This window comes from Calonectris borealis, chromosome 2 (assembly GCF_964195595.1).
Source record: "Calonectris borealis chromosome 2, bCalBor7.hap1.2, whole genome shotgun sequence".
NCBI classification, from domain to species: domain Eukaryota; kingdom Metazoa; phylum Chordata; class Aves; order Procellariiformes; family Procellariidae; genus Calonectris; species Calonectris borealis.
Genome location: NC_134313.1, coordinates 134,756,184 through 134,778,889, shown reverse-complemented (window position 1 = coordinate 134,778,889; position 22,706 = coordinate 134,756,184). Strand labels below are relative to the sequence as shown.

Here is a 22,706-nt window from a genome sequence, read left to right as displayed (position 1 = left end):
TTAGGTTGGCAAAACTGAGAGAAAATAGCAACAAAGGAATACACAGGGTTTCCATGAAGTTTCTTAAATAAAATTTATGAGGATTGAGGAATGAGGATCACTTCCTTTACTATATTTTCCTGCATTCAAGAAAGCAGTGAAGAATTCCTCTAAAGGCTTAGTAACATGGAAACTACTTCTGTAACAGCCATAGATTCAGCTTTCAACTTTGTAAAAATGCATTTAAGATAACTTCACTTTAAGGTGAATTCACTTTGAGCACCAAGTACTGTTTCCTTCCTTTTTCAAAGACAGAGCTGTTCAGTGAAATTACACCATGTGTTAATGTGAGATTTAGTATATCTCAAAAAAAGGGTGTTACAGATTATTAATGCATTCCAAGAACATATGCCAACAGGATAGTACTACATCAGTATGAAAACAAAAATATTGTTGTTAAGATAAACACTAGTTCTCATTGCAGCCTTCTGCTACAGCTATTAGAAGAGCAATGAAAAATTCCCTTTTTGTAACTGTTCAACTCTGTTAGTTTTGCATCCCTGTAGATCTACCACCCTTCCTTTTAGCAACTATCAAAATTGTCTTTCAATGGAGAACATTCTTGCACTGGAAAGATTAGGATAAGCAAAGTGAGGGCTTGCGCTGACTTTTTCACAGGTTTCCTGCATGACTCCGTGTGAAGTCATGAACATACCTGTTCCATGGGAACCCCCTCTGTAAATAAAATAGCCACATGTGCATACTGGGGTGGGGCAGGTCTACATTCATTTCTGCCAAGTACACTGAAGCTTTCTGAAAGTCATTAGACAATCATGAAACATTGCTTTGCTACTTAAACAAAACTTCCCAACAAAATCAGCTAACTAGTTTGTAATAGTATTTGATAATCTCTGCTGTTTGCATAGGTAAAAGGATCCTATAGCAACTGGGGACCTCCCAGACAGAGCCCGTTGTAGCAGTATAGCAGTACCTATTAACACAAATAAATCAAGTAGAAGTATTTTCCATTCCTTCCTCTCCTCCTCCAACTCTTTTTCAGCTTCTAATTTGTAGAAGCTGAAAACACACATAGATGTTAATGTGCTTTACAGTAGCCACATCTGGCAAAGATTCAACCCTAGTTCCTGCTACATACTTCAGTTTTCATGACACATCTCCAGCTTTCCAGAGGAAAGTAAGTCCTACTGGGCAACATACAGCTAGCAATACCTTTTACATGCTCACAATAGAAACTGCGAGAGATTTAGCCTAAAAGAATTCACCAAGCTTAAAGCAGTAACTAAGCCTACACAAACACAAATGTAAGTATAATGGGAAATTAGTGCAGAACAGCAGTACTATATTCCGCTTTACAGGTAAAAGATCCATGTAAGCCTGTTAAGACTAATTTCAAAACGTTAGTTATATACAATCACAGGACTGTAAAAACTGCACAGTTCAGAACATCCAGCCTTCCACAACTGCAAGAAAATACATGTTATATGCATGTAAGACCTACAACATCCTACTTGTCCTATGTGCCTTGTAATACTAATTTAATGCCTATAGGTTAAAAAAGCCAAGAATATTAAAAAAAAAACCAAAAAGGTTAAAATGCAGCACAAGCAGCTAGCCAGGAAGCTCAAGTGCATTATCAACATCAAAAGTGAAATCGTTAAATATTCAGGATGCACTGTGAGTACACTTACATGCTACCAGAGAAGGTAAAATGCCACAAGTGCCATGACTGGCAATATGTCTTGGGACAGAATTTCTTCCTAATGATAAATCTCACAATTAGTGAACACTCAGGCAAAACACACACCCACCGGCAACACGAGAAGTTTTTCAGTATCACCAGTAACATAATCACAACCTTGCCAGAGTCCTATCTTTGGCTGCAGTCTACAGAGAGTATTTTAGAATGAGACACAAACCACAAAGACACAAACCATGGCGCAATGGGTGAGTGTCCCTTCCTGACCTGGTAGGTGACCAGTGGAAACCTCAAAGCCTAAGATTAAAGGGAATCCAAACACAGTACAACCAACAAATTGTATTTTTTTCCAGTTCCCTCAAAAGTAACACAGCTTTGAGGTATTTTTGAAAAATTACCCGTATCTCAGCAGAATATAAGGTTACATTAGCACAACTTCAGGTTTACCTACTCCTTGCTACATCGTTCAATTCTTCTTCTAGACATACAAATAAGCACAATGTATCATCCCCAAAGCCAGCTATACTACAGTCCTCTCCCATTCTCCATTGATGGAGTGATTCTTCACAGCAAGAAGCTTCTTAAATCATATCCTCTCTAGGCTGAAACAGGCTCCACATCAGTTTCACTTCTGCTTTCCTATAGGGAGGGCACCACATCCATGATATAAGGAAGACTGACTTACAGTGAGTGGGTAGTCTCTCAGTGCCAACTATGAAGAATCCAAATCTCCTCCTCTTTTACAGCAGTGAAAGTCTAAGCAATTCCATTAGGCAAGATGTGGTAAGCTCACGAGTCTGGTGTTGGATCTGAAAAACAAACAAAAAATCAGATGAGAAATAAAACTGCTGCTGCATTGTCCTTCCATACCTAGGAAGCACGAAGGAGGTAAGGAGCACAATATATGAATATCTGGAAAATTTTCTACCTAGTTTTTTTGTGTGTTCCCCCCCCAAAAAAAATATTTCCCTAAAATACAGCATCTACACCTACATCTTCCTCTCCTGAAAGATATTAGAAGTCCAGGTTAGCAACATTCTCCTATATAACTGAGCAACTAAGTTTTAGTCTACTAACACACTAACAGAGCAATGAATTTTGTAACAGAAATCTTTCTTGCCCCAAGGATCCAGAATTGTGTGTAACTCTGAGGGTGTAGGGAACCCACTCAAACATCTTGTCAGCACAAAAAAATAAAGAAGGATCCTGCACAGAAAGAGATGCCCGGGGTTACTACTCTGACAAACTCATATCACTATTCAGCTGTTGCTTTGAAGCAACCAACGTGCAGTTTTGACATTTAGTCAAAAGTACTTTTTCTGAAGACAATCCAATTTTACAGTTTTAGCAGCCTGCAGGACTTCTCTGTACAATATGAACACTACCAAAAGAAATGGCTTATGACAAAGTTTAACGTGCTCAATTTGAGTTAAAAAGGATCAATAGTTTAGTCTCTATATTCATAGACTGTATGGTGCTTCATTCCAATTACTAGATTTGAATTTCCGTTGCACCAAGTCAGTTCCCATATCAGCTTGATGATAATCTTTCCGAAAGTCTGTAATCAACACCAGACAAAGCAGTGTCTGGGTACCACATATCATCTACTGTTTATAAAAACTAGCACCTCACTAAGCTTCTTCCAGTGCTCTGAGGCTTTCCTGATCTTTCTTCAGTATCAGTATGAGGAACTGAGAATTCCTCAAATTATTTGTACCCTAGATTCAAAACTGTTATCCACCATGTAGTTTGTGGTTTTTTTTTTTTTTAAATAATAGCTTTAGCAGTTATAATTTAACTTTTTTCTTAGTTATTATTTCTATATGCTGTCAATAGACCACAGAGCTTCATTTCAGTAATGGAACTAAATTCTTCTGCATTTCTTGAATTATTGACACTACTGTTCTTATTTAGTATTATTCTTAAAGTGTTTGCATATTTTCCAAGGAAAAGGGAAATCCTTTTCCCTGTTTTCAACTTACCGAGTTTTGAGCAATACTTTTGCCTTCTCTTATCAGTTGTCCACATTTAATAACTCCTAATTTCATGTTTACACTCAATTCCTTGCTTCTTCTATTTGTTACATTCCTGAAAATGCCACCGCCCCCAGCTGGTTTGGAATCTAAACATCTGTGATCTAATTTTAGGATTAGATTTTTTAATGTATGAACTTGTGTATTTTTAATAATAATCCAAATATTAAGAGTGGAAGTTTTTAAAACTAGAGCAAGAAAGAACACTTGATGTGTTAACTTTGATATTTTATATTAACCTAAGGTGCTTTCATTTGTGCTGCCTTTTAAGATTAGAGATGTAAAATAGCTATTAATGTAAAAGCCTATTGATATTTTTAGCCTGTAGGAGCGCGAAGTGGGCAGACGCAGCTGAAATAATAACATATTTGAGTGATGAACCAGCTTTACAATTTTATTACTCAGACTTTCCCAAATCTATGGCTGGCATTATTCCCAGTAATTCAGAAATTAAGCTGTTCTACATTTAAAACTTCCAACTAATCATATACTAAAAACTTCTCACGGTTAAGGCAACAAAAGTCACCTTATGATAAGCCTTTGAAAAAATAAATAAAAATACCTAGCTTTGAAAAATAGTGCTTTTAATTCTTTGTGTTATTTACCTGAACAATGTACGAGAAATAGGAAAAAAATCATCTGATATAGGTTAGAGACAATTACATTAGTTGTCAGGCGTATATTGCATATCACATTGAAATAGGAGGGACCCTAGAGGGACCCCAAAGGGAGGTAACAGATACAAGGGAACACAACCTAAGCATTCTCCCTCACTAGGCACATTAGGTCATCAGCAGTTCTGTGCTAACTTCTGAAACACATGATGACTTGCTAAAAAAAAAAAAAAAAAAAACACTATCCCAAAATTAAGAAAAAAAATTAAGCTTTTCAACATAGTCCACAAGGTCAGACCTTATGCAGCAACTCCACAGATTGCAGGACAGGAAAGGGGAGTTGCCATTTCCACCATTTCAATCTCAAAGACTTTATTTAGCTAAGAGTTACCCAAAACAATATCCAGAATTTTCCACCTTATTGTGCAGTCCCCTGTGTAAGAGTTTGGTCTTGTCTTCACAACTGCAGAATTCATGAACTCCATGCCACCTAGGACAAGCCAAATGCAGGGGTCTTCACCTTGAATGATGTTTCTAAAGGTATCTGAGAAGTTAATCAGGGAGCTGAGGCTTGTACCAACCACTTAGTCACCCCATAAAGCCAGCTGATGCTTTTGTTTTTCCACCATCTTTCCACATTTTTGCACACACAGCAAGTCTTCCTCCTCCCAAAATGAAATTTTCCCCACAACTTGTTTGTCCAAAAGAGGTCCCATGTTCCCCGTTGCTCCCCAAACCACCATGCTGCAGTGATCTAGTCTGATCAGCGAGCATAGGGATGCATCCATATGATATTTTGTCTCTGCATATTTTGCAATACAGGTGCACACTTCCTAAAATCATCTGGGAAATCCAGACCAGCTTAACTGCACTGTTGATTGATTTATAACTTCTTTTTGTGCCTGTGAAATAAAGAAGTAATCCACACTTGTACAGACATACTCACAAACAGACATTAGAAAAATTATAGAGTCTGATACATTGGAACAGAAGGATAAATTGAACGATAAACATATCTCACAGTGGGTGACTACAGCTCATGTGAGCATCATAGAGGGGTGCTTATTTAAAGCATAACAGACAAACTCAATTATTTGGTACCAAGGAAAAAAAAGAACGAACATGCAATAACTGACCTTTTAACAACTCTACAATAATTCATTAAGCTGTTTTGTGCTGTACTAGTCCCAAAGAGGCTACATATTTCTAAGTATTTCTGGAAGAGCCTACCAGGAGTGCAATGAAGACCTAATCTGGCAATAGAGTGTAATTTGGTATAAATCTGCAGCAGGCAGACCTAAACCCTTGGAGGAACCAGCCAATTTTCTCCCTTCTCAAAGTTAGCTATTTATTTCTGCTGCAACTCCTACTAAAACCAGTAGCAACGTGACTACAGAGTGGAATGAGAGTGGGAAATGAATCCAGTTAATAACTAACCAGGAAAAAAGCCAGATTTTTAGTCACACTATTTGCTGAACCCGTTCACTGCATGAACAGCATATAGGAGATGAAAAGAGCAAATCAGGCAGCTGCAGACAGGAGGATAGAGCAGAACTACCCCTTCTGGAAGCAAAGGATTATGCTGGTTTTCACTGAATTGGAACAAAGCGACAGGGAACGGTAAGAAAGCAAGTAAATGACTTGCCCAAAACAACCCACAACAGACATGCCTTCCAAAATTCAGAGTTTGATGTAAGCAAAACCTGCCAGTAATGGCAAGTCTGACTGAAACCAAACATTAAAAATCTTATCGTTTGCATGATGGATAAGCTAGTTGCAAGTGTCATTATATAGTGCTAGCTTTAATTGCTCTGAGCTAAATATAGCTTTCAGAACTTAATAGCTCCCCCTCAGCTTTTCTGTCTTTCAAGGAGAAAAAAAATCTTCCCAGTAGAAAAAGCACACAGGCATATACAGTTGCATGTTACCACAGAGAAGCAGGAAGCAAACCATTAAGATGATTAAGTTAGAGTCTCCAACACTCATCCAGAACTCCCATTTTCAAGAGACCAGTTGCTTTCCTATTCCACCACTCTGGTTCCAGTTACAGTAGGTGACGGAAGCATGCATGTCTGCTCCTTTTCAAACTAAGCCATTTCGTTGCTTTATTAGCGGACTGTACTGGATCTTGCTCGCCTCATGCTTCAAGTCAAGATGTTGCCTTTACCAGCAAGCTGCCCTGGCACCCACATGCTTCTTCCTGTGCCACCTAGCTAGGCACTGCAGGGGAGGAAGAGGAGGAGCAAGTCTCCTACACACACGTGCAGCCTGACCCTTCCCTGCAGCTGTTGTATCGGCATCACATACACGAGGGAGTCCAAAATCTGCTATGGCAGCAGAGACTACAGCACCCCGATAAAGGCATGAAACAAAGTTCTCTTTTCTGCCTTCTTATACCCAATGAGGATTTCCAAAAATTTAGTAAGTTTTATGTAGCAGGCTTTAGTTTCCCTCTCTGAGCTGATAGTGGGTTTCAGGCAGAAAATTTGGCTGACAGCCAGAAATGTGTTCTACAGATTCAGCATTTCTGTTCACCTTCATTTTAGAGGTCATTATGTAATAGAAGTGTCTGCACTTTTTCTACAATTCTAGGAGTTAAATTAAAAATTAAAAAAAAAAAAGCCACTGCTGCAATGACAGTCTTTCTGCTTTCCCTCAGGCCATGACTGCAAACTCCCTTCTCCCCTGCCACCACCTGGCTTGTGCCCTCTACCTATTTTCTCTGTGGTTTCATCCATCTTCTCTTTTCTTTACCGAGATGAACTCTTTATTTTTATTAAGTGTCCAGTCTTCTTCATCCCTGTCTTTGGTGAGTGGGGAAAAGAATAATGCTACTTACGGAAAAGAAAGTATTCATCAGACTATAAGAATTACTGAATGCCACATTAGAGCTGAAGAGATGGGCCAGCTAAGACTCCTGTGTTAGAGAGCTGTGCATGCACTGTAGGAGTGCCAGCTGGAGGTGTGCCAGGAAGTACCTACTACACTGAACAAGACCAAAGGTAGCATGCCACAGCTTTTTCTGTCCTCTGACCTACCATTTCTGAGGTACAGACCAGGCTGGATAAAACAGGTTAAAGGAACTATGTCTATTTGTTGCTTAAGAGAGATTTTAAAGCCAGCCTCCTGACGTGCACTGTGCTGCATTGGAACATCCATGCTCTACTGCTAGCTGAGCTGTCGCAGAACAGAAAGGCTTCCTACTGTCAGTGCAGGTGTGGACAGACTTCATTTACCCACTTCTGATAAAGCACAAAATCATGACGCTCATTGCCGTTAAGATTTTTTCTTCTGAAGTAACAGACCAAACTGCAGATAAATAGCATGAAAAATAGGGATGAATACTGGAAGCACTTTGTATACTAGATCTGTCACTCTTACAGAAGGCATTTTTACTTTAAAACTCTGCTAATCACAACAGCCTATTTAGTACAGATGAAATGTTTTAAAAAAAAAAAGACATACACAACATCATGCATCTACTATGGATAAATATACTCTTCATGCTATGTGTTAACCGCCATGAATCAGAGCTGAGTGACCTAGAACTCTGCGGGGCTCTTCCTAGTTGAGCTGTTCTGCTCTCGGGCAGCGGCAACCAGACACAGGCAGGGCAGGGCAGCCTGCCAGGTGTGGCTGCACAAGTCTCAAGCACCAAACCACCTCTCACCTTCTTCCCACAGTTAAAACCATCATGTAAGGTGCAGTGAGTAGAGAAGTACCACATGCTGCCTTTTAAGAAATTAGTAGAAAGCCCCACACAAGCAGAAGGATGGAAGAACAGTAGAGATCAGCCAAAGCAACTGCGGCATTAGTCTGGGAAAGTAAGCACGCAGCTACAGTAGCATTATGTGACTGTCCACTAAATCTGGATCTGGGGATTAGCAGGAAAGAAAAGACACCAGAAAAAGGTGATTTGTTTTCTTGCCACCAGTAATACTGGAGAGATTTTACTCTCCTCTCCAAAATTAGAACACCTACATAAGTATAACGCCGCCTTCTTTTGTTCTTGGTGTCACATGTATACACAGAAACCCACAAAAAAAAAACCCCACACATCATCAACCTCAGGTCAGGACAGTTGAGGCCTAAATGTTCACAAAACTTTCATGGAAGCAATAATTAAAAAGCAATTATGTTAAAACAAAAGATCCATCAGAGTAAATATATACCATCCTCCAGGATCCACCAGAATAAATACATACTATCCTGCAGAAGCTGCAACCTATTCACAGTAAGATTATTCAGAGAATTTTTCCCGCAGAAAAAAAAGAAATAGATGTGGCCAGTTATGATGTCTACAAATTCCAGAATCTATTTATTTACCAGATGCTTTTCTCTACATCTGGTGACCTGCAAAATGGCCTCAGCTGTAGCAATAGCTGCTGAAAAACTCTGGCAAGAGCTACTACTGTATCTGTAGCTTTATGGGGAACAAAAATTATATATAAACATTTTCAGTTGAAAATATATATATTCACTTAAATGCAATTTGAGGTGAGGGGTGCAGAATCTAAAGATTATTTATATGGCAGGACTTCAAACAATTGATCCAGCTATATCTCAAGGGATTTGATAAAGAGGCATTAAAATAACAAGGAGAGAGAAACATAGGTGAAAAACTAGAGTATTCAGAGTCTCATTCATGAGACAAGGACATTGACCCTCGAGGACAAGGTGACACACCCAAGAAGCGATTTACAGATGAAAGTGAGAAGGAACGTTGTTGGGCACCCATGCAATCTCCACATCTAACCTCACTGCACTAGCAAAGGAAAGTGAGGATGTGGCCAAGAAGGACTCTTATCTCTGATTGTTTGATAAAGGACTGAAAGTCCGAACACAGATGAGAACAGGGGTCAGGCAGAGTAGTCTGCCCTGGTAAACAGGCATGACCAGATAAAGCATTTTGAAGTATTTCTGTACTTTCAAAAAAAAAAAAAAGGCAGCTTATACTACAAAACTGATGAACTTGATTTAGGTATTAAATACAAGGATAGATATCACAGGAACAACAGAGTCTGAGTGGCTAAAACACATATGGAAACACACACACTATTGGGAAAAGCCAGTAGAGGTAAGGGCAGTACATATCTACACCACTTTAAACTGTGATAGATTAAAAACCCCAAACACAGCACCACAAAAGAACAAACAGAATCCGCTGGGTCCAAAAAAGCACTTTAAAAAAAGGACAGTCCTGCTCAAAGCTCCCTGCTGGGAGTTTGCAGTAGATTCCAAGAAACCAGCCTTGGTACAGATTTTATTTTATTAGAATGAAAAATATTACAGTGAATTGGGCATTACAGGAGATTAACTTCTCTGACTCGAGTAATAAGCAAAAGGAACTAGTTTAAGTAGTCAGGTAGACTGAGGAATTCGGGCTCTCTAAATTGATAATGCTGAGCTGCTCCTTCATTAAACATGCAGAAACGAATCTGGAAATGCCTTATGGGATGCAGTGTGCCGTAGACAGCTTGCAAAATTAAATAGGCCTAACTAGATAAATAGCTTCCACACCCCTCCCAGAAAGGCAGGGACGGAGTTGATTAAAGAAGTCGCACCTCACATTGAAGTACAGGAATAAAGTTAAAACTTTCAAAAAATTTGATTTTAAAGATACTAAAAACAAAGTTCTTCAACGACACATTGTAACTAAGTGAAGAAGTAACCTGGCAATGAAAATTTCTTAGTAAAGAAATAAAGACAGGATGTCTACTATGAAACAGGCCTGGAAACGATCACAACCAGCATGGAATCAAAAGTAACAGCTTCCTGAGCAGGACTGAGGAAACCAGATGATGCTGCTACAGATTTCTGAAAAAAAAAGGGAGATTAAATTGTACATATAGTTGCAAATAAAACTTTCATGCATTCTCAAGTTATTGTGCCTACTTCACCTCTAGCCAATATAAACATTTAAAAACCATAATTCATACTTTTTAAGCAGACAAAAAAAACCGTGGAAGATATTCTATGATGGCAGGAGAGCAAACAGAATACCTGTCTTTAGAGTTGGAGATGAGGGCAGAAAAGGGAAATCAGCCCTACTACAATCAGTAACATGCAGGATCTCGGATTAAGTCAGAGAGTCAGAAGGAAATTCCAGAGTCAATGGTAACAGATTAACTTTTTAAAAAAAATTTTAAATCTGTAGATGTCATCTGGACCTGACAACAGCTGCATAAGGAAAATTAATAAAGCTGGCAATGATCTTGTTTAGTAGAAGAATTGCAAAGTGACTAAGTAACTGGCCACAGAGGACTATTGAAAAAAAAAAAAAAAAAATCTATCAAGCTGGACACAGATCACCGGAAGAGGTTGCCAAGAATTATCTTGGGGCTAGTTTTATTTAACAGTCCTACTAGTCGCAAGGGAATTGAGGTGTCTAATAAAAGTTGCTGCTGACAAAAAGTATAGAGGCACCTCTGATGCACCAAACAACTAGAACACCAGGTGAGAGGAACCACATGAACAGAAGCGGTGACAGGGAATGCCGTTCATCAGTCCTGAAGGCAAGGTCAGGACCCGGGGAGTAAGACAAGCAGAAGTTCTACTATGACAGCTGGAAGTGACCAAGGAGGGGAAGGTACTCACGTGTATGAGCTGATTACACATTCACTCCGTCACCAATTTGATGAAGGTCTGAAAAGAGAAAAAAAGCTACCCTTCGACATAAAGCAAGGCATTTCTTACAGAGACATATAGGGAAGCATTAAAAAAACCTCATTGTACAAGGCACTACCAGCATCTAATCTGGTCAGGAAACAAAAAATAGCACTGTAAGCTTATGCAAAGAAGATTGACAGCAGAATATTGTCCTGAAGTGAATACCACGAGCGTACCTAGTCAGTCACATCACAAGATTCTCTGCATCTCCAAATCTAAATGCAAGTCTCCTAGACTGACTGGGGAAAAGGGAGAATCTCCCTGACATGAACGGAGCAAAAAGTTAACCAGTTTACACAGGCTCAGAGGGAATGCAGATACTCTTATAAACACTGAGAGAAAATACCAGTTTTAGCCAGGTGTACAAACAGGTCAGGGATACATTTAGCCAGAATCCCAGAATAAAGTTTTAGTCAAAGCAAGGAAGTTTTGAAATAATTTGTTAATGGGACACCTGGAGACAAAGCTCTGAGTGTTTTAAGATGATGCTTGGTCACTTTACAAAAGGGAATATACAAATGTATTGACTGTAACAAATATTGAAAATGAGTATCCAGCAACTCTCTTCCACTCCTGTGATGTGTCAGTACAGCCACTTTCAGCAAGGAAGTCTTTATGTACCACTTATCAACATTACTATTGCTCATTTAACCTGGGCTGCAAACTGACCTTGCCTTAATACTCTACAGTTTCCATTAATAAAAAGAAATTACTTCAGCTTTACTCACTTATATGTATTTCTTTTGTGAACAAAGGTTTGGGTTTTTTTTTAAGGAATATTAATTTCAAAAAGTGGCAGATCTGTACAGGAAACTGTACTTATTAGAATCTATGTTTAAGCTACCAGACAAATGTAGCTCCTACTACATTGATTCTGACAATGAAATTTGTTGATATTTTCTTCTTGATTTGATGTCAATACTTTGCTTGCCTATGCCTTTCCGAAGACGATGACTGCAGTTTCCAGAGTTCTGGGACTCAGATACACAGAAACAAGCATTTCAGAATCTCAGTGCAGGGAGGAATTAGGGGATCAGAAGAGTTTCTTTCAATTCCTTTCTTCAACAAAGCCAATCCAAGCACAAGTCTAGCCAATCTATGCCTTGTGATTTTTGTTTGCACTCCTCCTACATTCCACAAGACATTCTTGTGTGCAAATGTTTCAGTGGCATTCACAGACTGGGCAAAAAAGTTTCATAAGATGACTTGCCTGTACCTACTCAGAACACCCCCATGATTTTCAAGGGCCAAAAAGAACCACAGGGAAGTAAAAAAGCAGTTTGGTCAACCAGAATAAGAAGTAAGAATTAAAGTTACATACACTAATATATAAAAATCTGTTTTCCTGTCCTTCATCCCTTGATCCCTCACCAAATATCACCCTTCCTCTCAGCTGTAAGTGCCTTAGGCTCGGCTAATATAGAAGATATGATTTTATGGATAAAGCAATGCACAACAGATGCACAGCCTACACCTTCTCTCTTCTTAAGCAACCCATCACAAGGTGGATCAAGTGGCAATGCACATGGGACTGCTGAGCAATGATATTAAGAATGAAAATCCCTCAAGAATTCAAGTTCTGCAAGATGTGAGTGCTGGGAGTCAGGCCATAGTGAGAAGGGCATTGTAATGAGAAAGGCATTACATCGTCCTAATATTCAAGGGACAAACACTTTTTTGGCTTAGAACATAAAATTCCCTTAACAGCAAGCAAAGATGATCCTTTTGCAGAAGGACTCTGCCCACTGAACTACTATTTAATAGTTTAATTTGAGAAAACCAGAAGCAAACAACGCTCATCCTACACTGAATTAGAGGGTACGTTTATGCTAACCATGCATTCTAGTCGTATTAAAGTAAATAACGCAAGCTCATTTGGCAAGGAACGTTTGGTAGTTCAATGTGAACTGTCATTATGTCTGGATTATCAAGACTGAAATGGCATCCAGTTAGGAAAATGTGGATGTTTTCAAATGCTGAGCCATGCCTCAGAAACCAAGTTTCCTAAGCATTTTCAAGTAGGAAGCAGTAACCACCACAGACAAGCCCCACAAATGTCTCCCAAAGTGAGAATACTTAGTCACTTGATGATACGGAGATACAGCCACTGTTCTACCACTGAATTACTATGAAATTAAGGTAGCCACTTGTTTAAAAATAAAGAGATGGCTGACAATACAGCATCTTCCCTGCTCAGCTTATCAAACTAATCAACTAGGACTAAAAGCAGATTATTAAAGCCTACCTGATGAAAACAATGACCTTGTATGCATTTAAAAATACCCAATCATGTCCCATTACTTGAAATTTGATCTTTTACAATGTAAGATCGTCACTAGTAAGAGATCTTCAGTACACCAGCAATTACATGCATATAACATAGCAGAAGAAAGTGACCTTATATACTTAAGCGTTCCTGCAATAAAGGGAAAAAAATAATTTTACAAGTCACCCTTATCAAATACTCCATTTTGTGAAAGCCTGACAATACTTTCTTTTTCCTTCTTCTTTTTTTTTTTTTTTTTAAGAAAAAAAACAAACAAGGAAACAAACAATAAGTCTCATCTGCCAAAGTGACATCCCGGCAATGGCTCCGCTGTTAATTTTCAAGTGGAAGCGTTCATCCTGCTGAACTTCGAAGAGTACAGTACAATATAGTATTATACATAGGAAAATAAGCTGTGAAATGAAGAGAGTGTGTGTGTGTGTTTAGAGAGGCCTATGATTCAGCTATCCTGTGGAAAATTCTAACATCTTCTCTCCGAATCTGAAATGAAGTTCCATATTTATTCAGTGAATTGAATGAAACAACATGATTCAGCAGTGCATTTTTATCCTTATTTTAAGAAATCGGATGTTAAAAAGCTTGTTTCAACAAAACAAACTGGACATCAGCTAAAAGGCAAGAACTTCATCTATTCACGATAGCAGTTCCCTACCTCAGTAAGTTCTCCTTTCTCAACAATTTGAGATTCTCTAAGCACTGGGAAATATTCAATAAGTGAGCCTTAGTTTTATAAGGTTATCACAATATTAAGTGCTTCTGGTTTTAATGCCTTGCAGATGAGATAGGTGGATTTGAAGGACAGTAACAAATCTGCAAATGAACTCAGTAATATCTTTTTTTTTTAAAAAAAAAACAGGAAAGAATGAATGGGTTTTATACTTCCTGAATTTCAGCAGCTGTGGCAGTAGTGTAAGAGCTTTGAATTGTTACTTCCTAGGTAGGTCACTCAGTAAAAAATTATCAGTACCATTCAGTTAAGGAAGACAAGAATCAATCATAATACTTTGGCCCAATATTTTGCTCAACACCCAAACTTTAGATTTCATTTCCCTTTAGATCTGTTTTATAGATGGAAAGTTAAGAATAACATGGCAAAACAGCCCCTCATAGCCAGCCCAGGAATCTAAACCCTGCTGGGTGCCTGCTCAGCCTAGCAGTGGTACAGATACCACAGTGGTAGGCAAATGAGGGTCCATGATACATCTTAGCTGTCCATCATTTCATTCAGTAAATAGTATTTGTTGATGCTAGTAAGGGTACACTTACTGAATTCACTTCTTAAAAACCAGTAGCTTTCTTGCCAAGACATGACAAAGTCCTGTAGACCAACACCTAAATTCTTTTCCTTCCATTGTTCAACCTTAAACAGAAAACAAACAAGAAATATTAACTCTTCTTTACCAACATGGTTGTTACTAGAGTTCTATAAGAAGATTAGATTTAGCCTAGATTTTCCTCTCTTCATATACAAATTGCTTGTTATCTGACCTTAGTATCAGCAAATTAGCATTAGTTCTACTTCCCTTCTATTTCTAGAAGTCAAATTCTGTCAGACGGACACCACCAATTCTCCATAAGAAGCCTATCCCAACAATGGTTGCACCCTGCTTGATTAAAGATTATCTGTATCCCAATCACAAGTTTGCTTACTGACTCAGTTAAGGCCCAGGCGAGACTGGAAAAAAACACCAGGACTCTGACTGGCTTTTCCAAAATCATTTCTAGATCTAACAGAATTTGAAGAGTAGAGTTGCACTATACTAAACTTCAAAATATACTAGGTAGAATTATCACAGAACGGTTGAGGTTGGAAGGGACCTCTGGAGGTCATCTGGTCCATCACCCCTGCTCAAGCAGGGCCACCTGGAGCAGGTTGGCCAGGACCATATCCAGACAGCTTTTGATTATCTCCAAGGAGGGAGACTCCACAACATCTCCAGGCAACCTGTGCCAGTGCTCAATCACACTCACAGTGGAAAAAAAATACTTCCTGATGTTCAGACAGAGCCTCCTGTGTTTCAGTGCCCATTGCCTCTGGTCCTGTCCTGTTACATATCTTAACAGGTGACAAAACCATTATCAAAATGTTGTCTTTTAAGGAAAGGAAACATGGCTGTTCTGAGTGATTCAACTAACCCTATTTAAAAGTAACAGCAAGTAAGATGCAGTTCTGAGAAGTTTTCAGGACATGACAGCACCAGGGTAGACCACAGAGCCTTATTAATCACTCTTACTTACTAGCAAAAAAAAAAGTTAGGGAGAAATCTTATCTTCATGCATAGTCTTAATAACACCTCTTGCTTATTATTTTTTGTTTCTTTGTTCCATTATCGCTTATTTAAAAAGCAAAGACCTGCAATCTTTTAGCAATAACACCAGCTCCAAATAGCCCAATGCATGCTAGGTGGCCTGCTTCTTTTGAGGTGAAATCATTGCTAAAAAAATGGACTAGCAAGTTCTTACAACATCTACTACCTAAACGGCTGCGTAGTTCCCAAGAACTGAGAGGTCATGTGCCACTGAGCTGCACAGATGCAGACACATCCAATTGTGGAGAGGGAACCCCACACAGTTACCAAATTGTAGAAAGGTATCTCTCAGCAAGTACCAGCATGCCGGCCTTTGGCAGGCAGCAAGGTATCACGGAGGGAACCTGAGAAAGCCACCACAAACTCCCACCACAGTCATCTTAACAAACCAGCAAAGACTCAGTAGCCCACATCCTTTGGAGTTCGCTTCACCAGTTCCCCAGCATGCAGACAGTAATCACTAGCATGTCTCTGGGATCCCCATTGCTACTGATGTTTTACACTTCATTATTTTAAAATGCTCAAGCAGTACCACAGAAGATTAACGGACATTCGCTGTTTCTTTTTTTAAGGAATACGAGACGGTCAGTAACTGAATCACATTCGTAGCAAAACTACTTCTCTCCTTCCCCCCTACTTTGTAAGTTGCACTTAAATTCACAGTTTATGCTGTCAAAGCTTTGTCTAGGGAATCTCAGCACTCGTATTTGTCACAAGCAAGGGATATAGAAAGAAATGATAGAACCATACACTCTCCTTCAGAATACAGTATTTTGCAAGACTGTTAAACAAGCTTCTTTTCTAGCAATACAGTTGCATCCAGCGTAGTCCCAGGTGCCAGTATGCACAAGACATGTTCTGCATCATGTTCAGGGGAGACGCTGCTATTATGCCTCACAGCCTGAGGCAGTGGCAGAACCCTTTTGACAATAAAACTTATCAAGGCTGGTTTTAAAGCCATGTGTTGCCACTGCAGACAGGACAGCAAAAGTTCTGTAAAAATAAGAATTGTATATTTCACTTGGGGAACTAAGAGGATGAAGAAACTCTCTCCATCCCTCCTCAAAGCTATTTTTCTAGACACACTGACAAAGCAATTATCTTGGGGAAGAGGGAGACATTGCAACAAAATTTTTTTCACGTGAGTAGTTGGCAAGATGGAGGAAAGTAGTGCCAGAGACCTATATCCTACTCCGATCATGTGAAAACTTGAAGGGCAGGACTTAACCTGCTGTAACAAGCAGAATTAACAGTGACACAGATGGGCTTGTGCTCTGAGAAGGATAAAGTTTCCTGCACACACGGTTCTGTTGGTGATTGACAAGCTGTTCAGAAATTGTCTCTCCTGTGGTTTCAGCCACTCTCCGGGCACAAAGAAGTAAACACGTAAGGCAAATGGAGTATACCCACACAGTTGTTCTTTATCGGAACCATTAAGACCAGGAGCTTCGTCCATTTTCACCAGCAACTATACGAAAATGGAACAGATTAAAATCAGAACAGTAACAATGCATACACTGCGACTAGGAAAAGCCTCCAGAACCACAGGAAAAAGTGGCATAAGTCAGATCAGAGAGAGGTGACCTAAAAGTGACCTAAACGATGGCCACAACAGATAAGAGATGACATTTGTGATAACAGACTTTTTGCAGTATCATCACGAGCAGTAATAACAGAATTGGCAGAAATTAAGATGAGGGAAGAGTATGACTACATTCACCCAGGGAAACGTTTCAGACTTTTACCCTAAAAACATTCATCAGAGGATACACCAAATGGGCAGAAAGCCCAATGCTTCAGGTTTTTCTGAAGGGGAAAGGTTTATTAAAGGGGAAATTTATTAAATCCATCTCACTGAGATGCCTTAAAATGTTTGCTAATATATGCTTCAGGTTCTTTTGGAAGAGTTCCGCAAGAATGTCTATTCTATCTAATCCCATTTTCTTTCCAATTAGGTTACAAAGTTCAACCTTTCCCCTGACCTTTTTCTGGCAACGAAAAGTCATTACTGAAATCCAACAGGCATCATTACAGTAAACACAGAATAGTTGTAAATACTGGTACAAACAAGGATTAGTTTCTCACCTTTACTATTTTGTATTGTTACTGTCTTCATTCCAAGAACAGCACTTATATTTAACTTATATTTAACTGCACATGACAACTGCAGCACCACATACTACCATGTTTCTGCTGTGACCTTTTTTAAGGTTTCAGCTCAACCAACATACAGGCAGAATTTGAAGCTATCACTTTAAAAGTTGCTATTATGGAAAAATGAATCAAAATAAAAATCTCCTTAATTCCCAATTCATGCATTATATTAGAAGGCAGAAGGGAGATTTGTTTGCACACCCATGTTAACATTAGCGCCAAAGAAAACGTCCAGAATGAAATAATTGTTGACATGGCAGCAGCTGTGTTTGCCAACCTAAGTAAGAGTCAGCCATCAAAATCCCACAACTTAAAGACTAAAGAGGGAATCTTCAGTTCAAGTACCTGTAATTTAACAACTGGACTTGAAAGTGAGAAATCTAGAAACACAGATATATACATACGTCCAGGTCAGACAAGGAATGCAGAGCTTGGCTAATACGCTATTCAATGACTTCAAAGGAAGCATTTTTCAAATTCAGTCTAAAAGCAATGCACAGAGGCACATAAAGAATCATACCTGCAGCCTTCCTTCTGTGACTTACCAGATGCTATTAGGCAGCCACTATCTTTATGTCAGGCTGTCTTACAGCCAGATATACAATTAGTAAGTCTGGAGATCTCTTTAAGAGCTGGAAACTCATAGCAATTCTCAATGCACTACTTCAGCTTAGGGCTTAGAGGTCAGTGAAAGTCAGTTCTCACTCTTATTCCTCCCTCCTGTTGCATATAACAGGGATTCCTGTCGAGTCATGCTTATCAGTACTTACTTTCCACAGAAAAAGATTCAAGAGCCATGTCTAGAATAGCCTTCATCCAAAGAATGTGATCATTAGCAAACAGGCATTGCAAAAATTGCTTAGCACCTTCCACATCAAAAGCGGCTCAACTCCATTTCTTTACTTTCGTGGTCAGCATCATGGAGCACCCAGACACTGAAATAGGATTAAGCACTGCCGTGCTTAGTGCTACACACTAACACGTGACTTCTACCCTAAGGAGCTTGCACTGAGTCAGTGCTGTCCTGGCACAGCGGGCAGGCCGGACAGTAGAGGCTGAGCTGCACTGGGCTGAACTGACCAAAACCATTTCTCAGTCTCAGCTAGCACTTCTTAGAGTGCTCACTGCTTTTACGAACAAGGCAAGTACCAGAACTGTCATTGAATTCATATTAAAAAAATAACTCTGATCATTTAACAATTATCTCAGTTGGGACACCTGAACATAGAAAAATCAGAAAGAATTTGCACAAGTTTTCTGTTTTCTTCCTCCATTAAGGCTGTCCTCAATGTTTTTTTGTTTTGTTTTTTAAAATGATTCAAGCAACTTGCAACAACATGCCATGAGTTTCATATTGACAGAGCTCCAAAATCACTACTCAAACACTGTGTTAACTCATATCATAACTTCATATATAACAGAATCTGCTATTTCTGAACATATGCGCTATGTGAAAGTCACAAGCAGCGTCAAGAACTTTGCATGAGCAACAAGCTAAAACAGATTGAAAGGAGAAGGAGTTATGGATATCCTGCCTCCCAGGATCAGACCCACAGCTGTGCTTTTCTTAGCTATTATGTTTCCAACTTTACCTAGACTGTCATATTTATTACCATCAACATCCACATCACTCAACCTTGAAGGCAGACAGCAAACTTCACTCTAAAGTAATTAGAAATTAACATCAAGGAGATGTATTTTATGTTAGCAGAATAAGGACAAGTATCCACAACAGAACAGAACGTTACATACACAAAACTTCCTTGTCCTTCAGATAAACGAGAAACTAAAGCAATGAAACATGTATTTCCAGGGACAATATTAAAGGATTTACGTACTTGTACCACAAGTGACAGCTGCAGGAGACTAAAACCAGTGTCTACTCCCCAAAGTATACTGCTTGGACACAACCACAAAGGCAGAAGACAGACATGAAAATCCAGCATCTCAAAGAGCAGAGCTGGGTAAATTTGGTAACAGAAACACATTAGTCCCAGTCTGGAGAGTTGTCAGGATCTCACAATATCTGCATCCTATTATCTGAAACTTGATACAGGAAAAGGCAATTAGATTCTCCTAGAAGTTTCTTTGGCACCTTAGTAGTGGTGTATCACAGTATCTATCCCCTAGCCTTTTACCAGCAAAACTTTGCATCTTTTGTGAGTCAAATCTTAACATAACTGAGATCAGTTGAGAAATTTCTATTGACTTCAATAAGATCAAAATACACTGATATAGATAACTATGCTTCTTTCTGACATATAGAAGTACCCCATGACTGCATATACTCATTCTGCAGCCTCGTTGATCCCTGCATTTTTTTTGAAATGCACATTACAGCAAATCAAATTTAAGCCTAAAATATATTAGCAATTTGTATATTAATTACCTTTTCAATAGGAAGGCTTTTCTCATTTTGTAGCTAAGAGCACTGTTTGTAGCAACTCAAAACTCAGTTTTACAATTAGAAACCATAAAATATGAAACTGCCAGAATAATGCCCTATTTCACTCTACTTTCTACACAGCATGTAACAAGACCTACAGAGTGCAACAAATGAAGGAAAGGCTGTTAGGCTGACACGCATCTGTTTGATGCGGTTTGAACTAGACCCAATTCTTTACGACGACACACACACAGATACTAAAAAAAAACACCAAATAAAGTTTTGTATAAAATACAGTATACTTATATTTGCAAAACTGAATGAGCTAGACACCCCTACAGTGTTGCAATAAGCAAACTCCAGCTGAGTCTCACCATCATTTCCTGTCCTTGGTGAACATGCTAGTAATTTCAGTCCAACCACAACTGTTCAGCACACACACATGCACACTCATACACAGAGATTGCCTCCAACCCCTAAAACTCCCACCTTTCCTGCATGCAAGCCTAGATATTATACAAAATTGCAAAACAGGACATAAATGGGCCTAACACAGTGTGTGGGGAGGAGGATATCAGAGTAAAGAAAAAGAAAATAAAGAATTGCGAATGCTATTGCTTTGTAAATGGAGCCACAGTGGCAAATATTTAGCTTAATCTATTGGGAGTACAGACTAGGGAGTATTACTTACGATTTTTTTTTTAAAAAACATTTTCAATAATAAAAAACTAAACTCATAGGAATTGAAACTGTTGTTACACATGGCTTTACAGAAAATGTCCATTAAAACACTTGCTTTAAATACCCAAACCGGACCTACAAGCTCTGTTGAAATTAAGTAGAGTGAAACATTCTGAACTGTATGATTAATCGATGAAAGTCAAGGGATGAAGCAACAACCAACTGTTCCCTGTGTCCCTTCTTGAGAAAGCTGAGAAGGAAGAACACTGTTACCATCATTAGAGGCCTAGGACAAAAATGTAAGGCAGACAAATTACCTTACAAGGAAGAATTAAATTTATTAAACACCCTTTTCTCTAGCCGTTCCAGATAGCCTCATAGTAAAAATAAATCAGCAAGTGTCAGTGAAGCGTACTTCGCTGTCAGTGAACTGTACCAAACAGTCTTCAAGTAATGGAGTATTTAATGCTCATATTGCCTAATTTGTCCTCAAATGGAAATTAAATCAACCTGGAAACTGAAGTGGCTGGATTTAATTAACCTATTTTCTTGAAGAAGTAGGAGAGGAAAAAAAAAAAAACCCAGAACCAAATAATGGTGGCATTTTTTATTTTATATGAGCACAGAGAACCACAGATTTAGACGAGAGTGACGGCTTTGCAAACATGCCCAAGATTTCTGAGCATTTAACAGCCAGCCGGCGGCCAGCTCGATTCCCCAGGGCACGCAGCAAGCGAGGAGACCTGCCCCTGCCCGCTCCCTCCCGGGAAAGCCACCTCTCACCGCCCGGGAGGTTACGTTCGGGGAGCAGCTGCCCGGTGTATGGCAGCTAATCTGGAATTCGCTCCGTCTCGGTGCCACAGGGAGCACGCCGGCAGTTAAATAAACGACGAGCAGCCCTCAGCAGCACTCTCACGAAGCAGGGAAAGATGTTTAAGTCGGCGGCCGCTCCGGAGCGGCCGGGGACCCCGAGGGCCGCAGGAGGGGACCGGAGAGAGGCTCGGCGGGGCAGGCGGGAGGAGCGGGGGCGAAGGCGCTGCGCCGGCAGCAACCGCCCGCCCGCGCCCCGGCGGGCAGCCCTCGGGGCTCTCGCTATGACCCGGGCGAGAAAAGGTGCTTTTTGTGTGGTAAAAAAAGCCACTTTTCTCGCGTGTCGAGTTCGCCGGAGGCCACCGGCCCGCCCCGCGGACCACCCGCACGCCGCGGCGCCTCAGCGAGGGGGGCGCAACCAGCGCCCGCCCGCCCGCCCGGGGGCTACACCCCGCCACACCGCCCCTCCACTGCCCCGTCCCTACGGCGCGGGAAGCGGCCCCGCGACCACCAGCCCGGCCCGGACACTCACCCGAGCTCCTCACCTGCCGCCGGCCGAGCTACAGCCCGCCGGGCGCCCCCGCCACGGCCCCCGGGAAGCGGCGCCCCACAGCCAGCAGGAAGGAGGGAGGAAGGAAGGAGTCGGGCGGGAGCGAAAACCGCAACCATAAAGAGTCGCCCTACCTGCGCCGGTCCCGGCGGGGAGGGCGGGGGCGCGCAGAGCAACACCTCTGCTCTCTTCGCTTCTGGCGAACGTCCACGCGAGGGAGCGGGGGCGGGACCATCGCGCTCGATTGGCAGCCGCGCTGACCAACGGGAAGCGCCCGTTCACTTCCTCTCCCTCCCACCCCGTGCTAAGGAGGCGTTATTCCCATCCGCCCTCCCCGGCCGTTGGGGCGGGGGAAGGGGGTGTTTCCATGACGTCACGGGCGGCGCCCGGCGGACAGGTGGGGAGCGGTCCCTGAGGGGACGCGGGGACGGGGCCGCGGGGACGGGAGCCCCGGGCTAAGCCGGCGCTGAGCCCGCGAGCCGGCCTTAAGCAGCTGGGACAGGGCGGGCGGAGGGCA

General features: G+C 40.7%; 1 protein-coding gene across 1 annotated transcript in view; it reads right to left on the bottom strand.

Annotated features, from left to right (window-relative positions):
* Window positions 1-22,435, bottom strand: part of OSBPL3 (oxysterol binding protein like 3) — an 84,754-nt gene extending 62,319 nt beyond the window's left edge. Inside the window, exons 1-2 of the mRNA XM_075143557.1 lie at window positions 22,324-22,435; window positions 2,382-2,505 (exon numbers count right to left, since the gene is read on the bottom strand). The gene's annotated coding sequence lies outside the window, so the exon portion shown is untranslated. The remainder of the gene's footprint in view (window positions 1-2,381; window positions 2,506-22,323) is intronic.
* Between the last annotated feature and the right edge of the window lie 271 nt (window positions 22,436-22,706).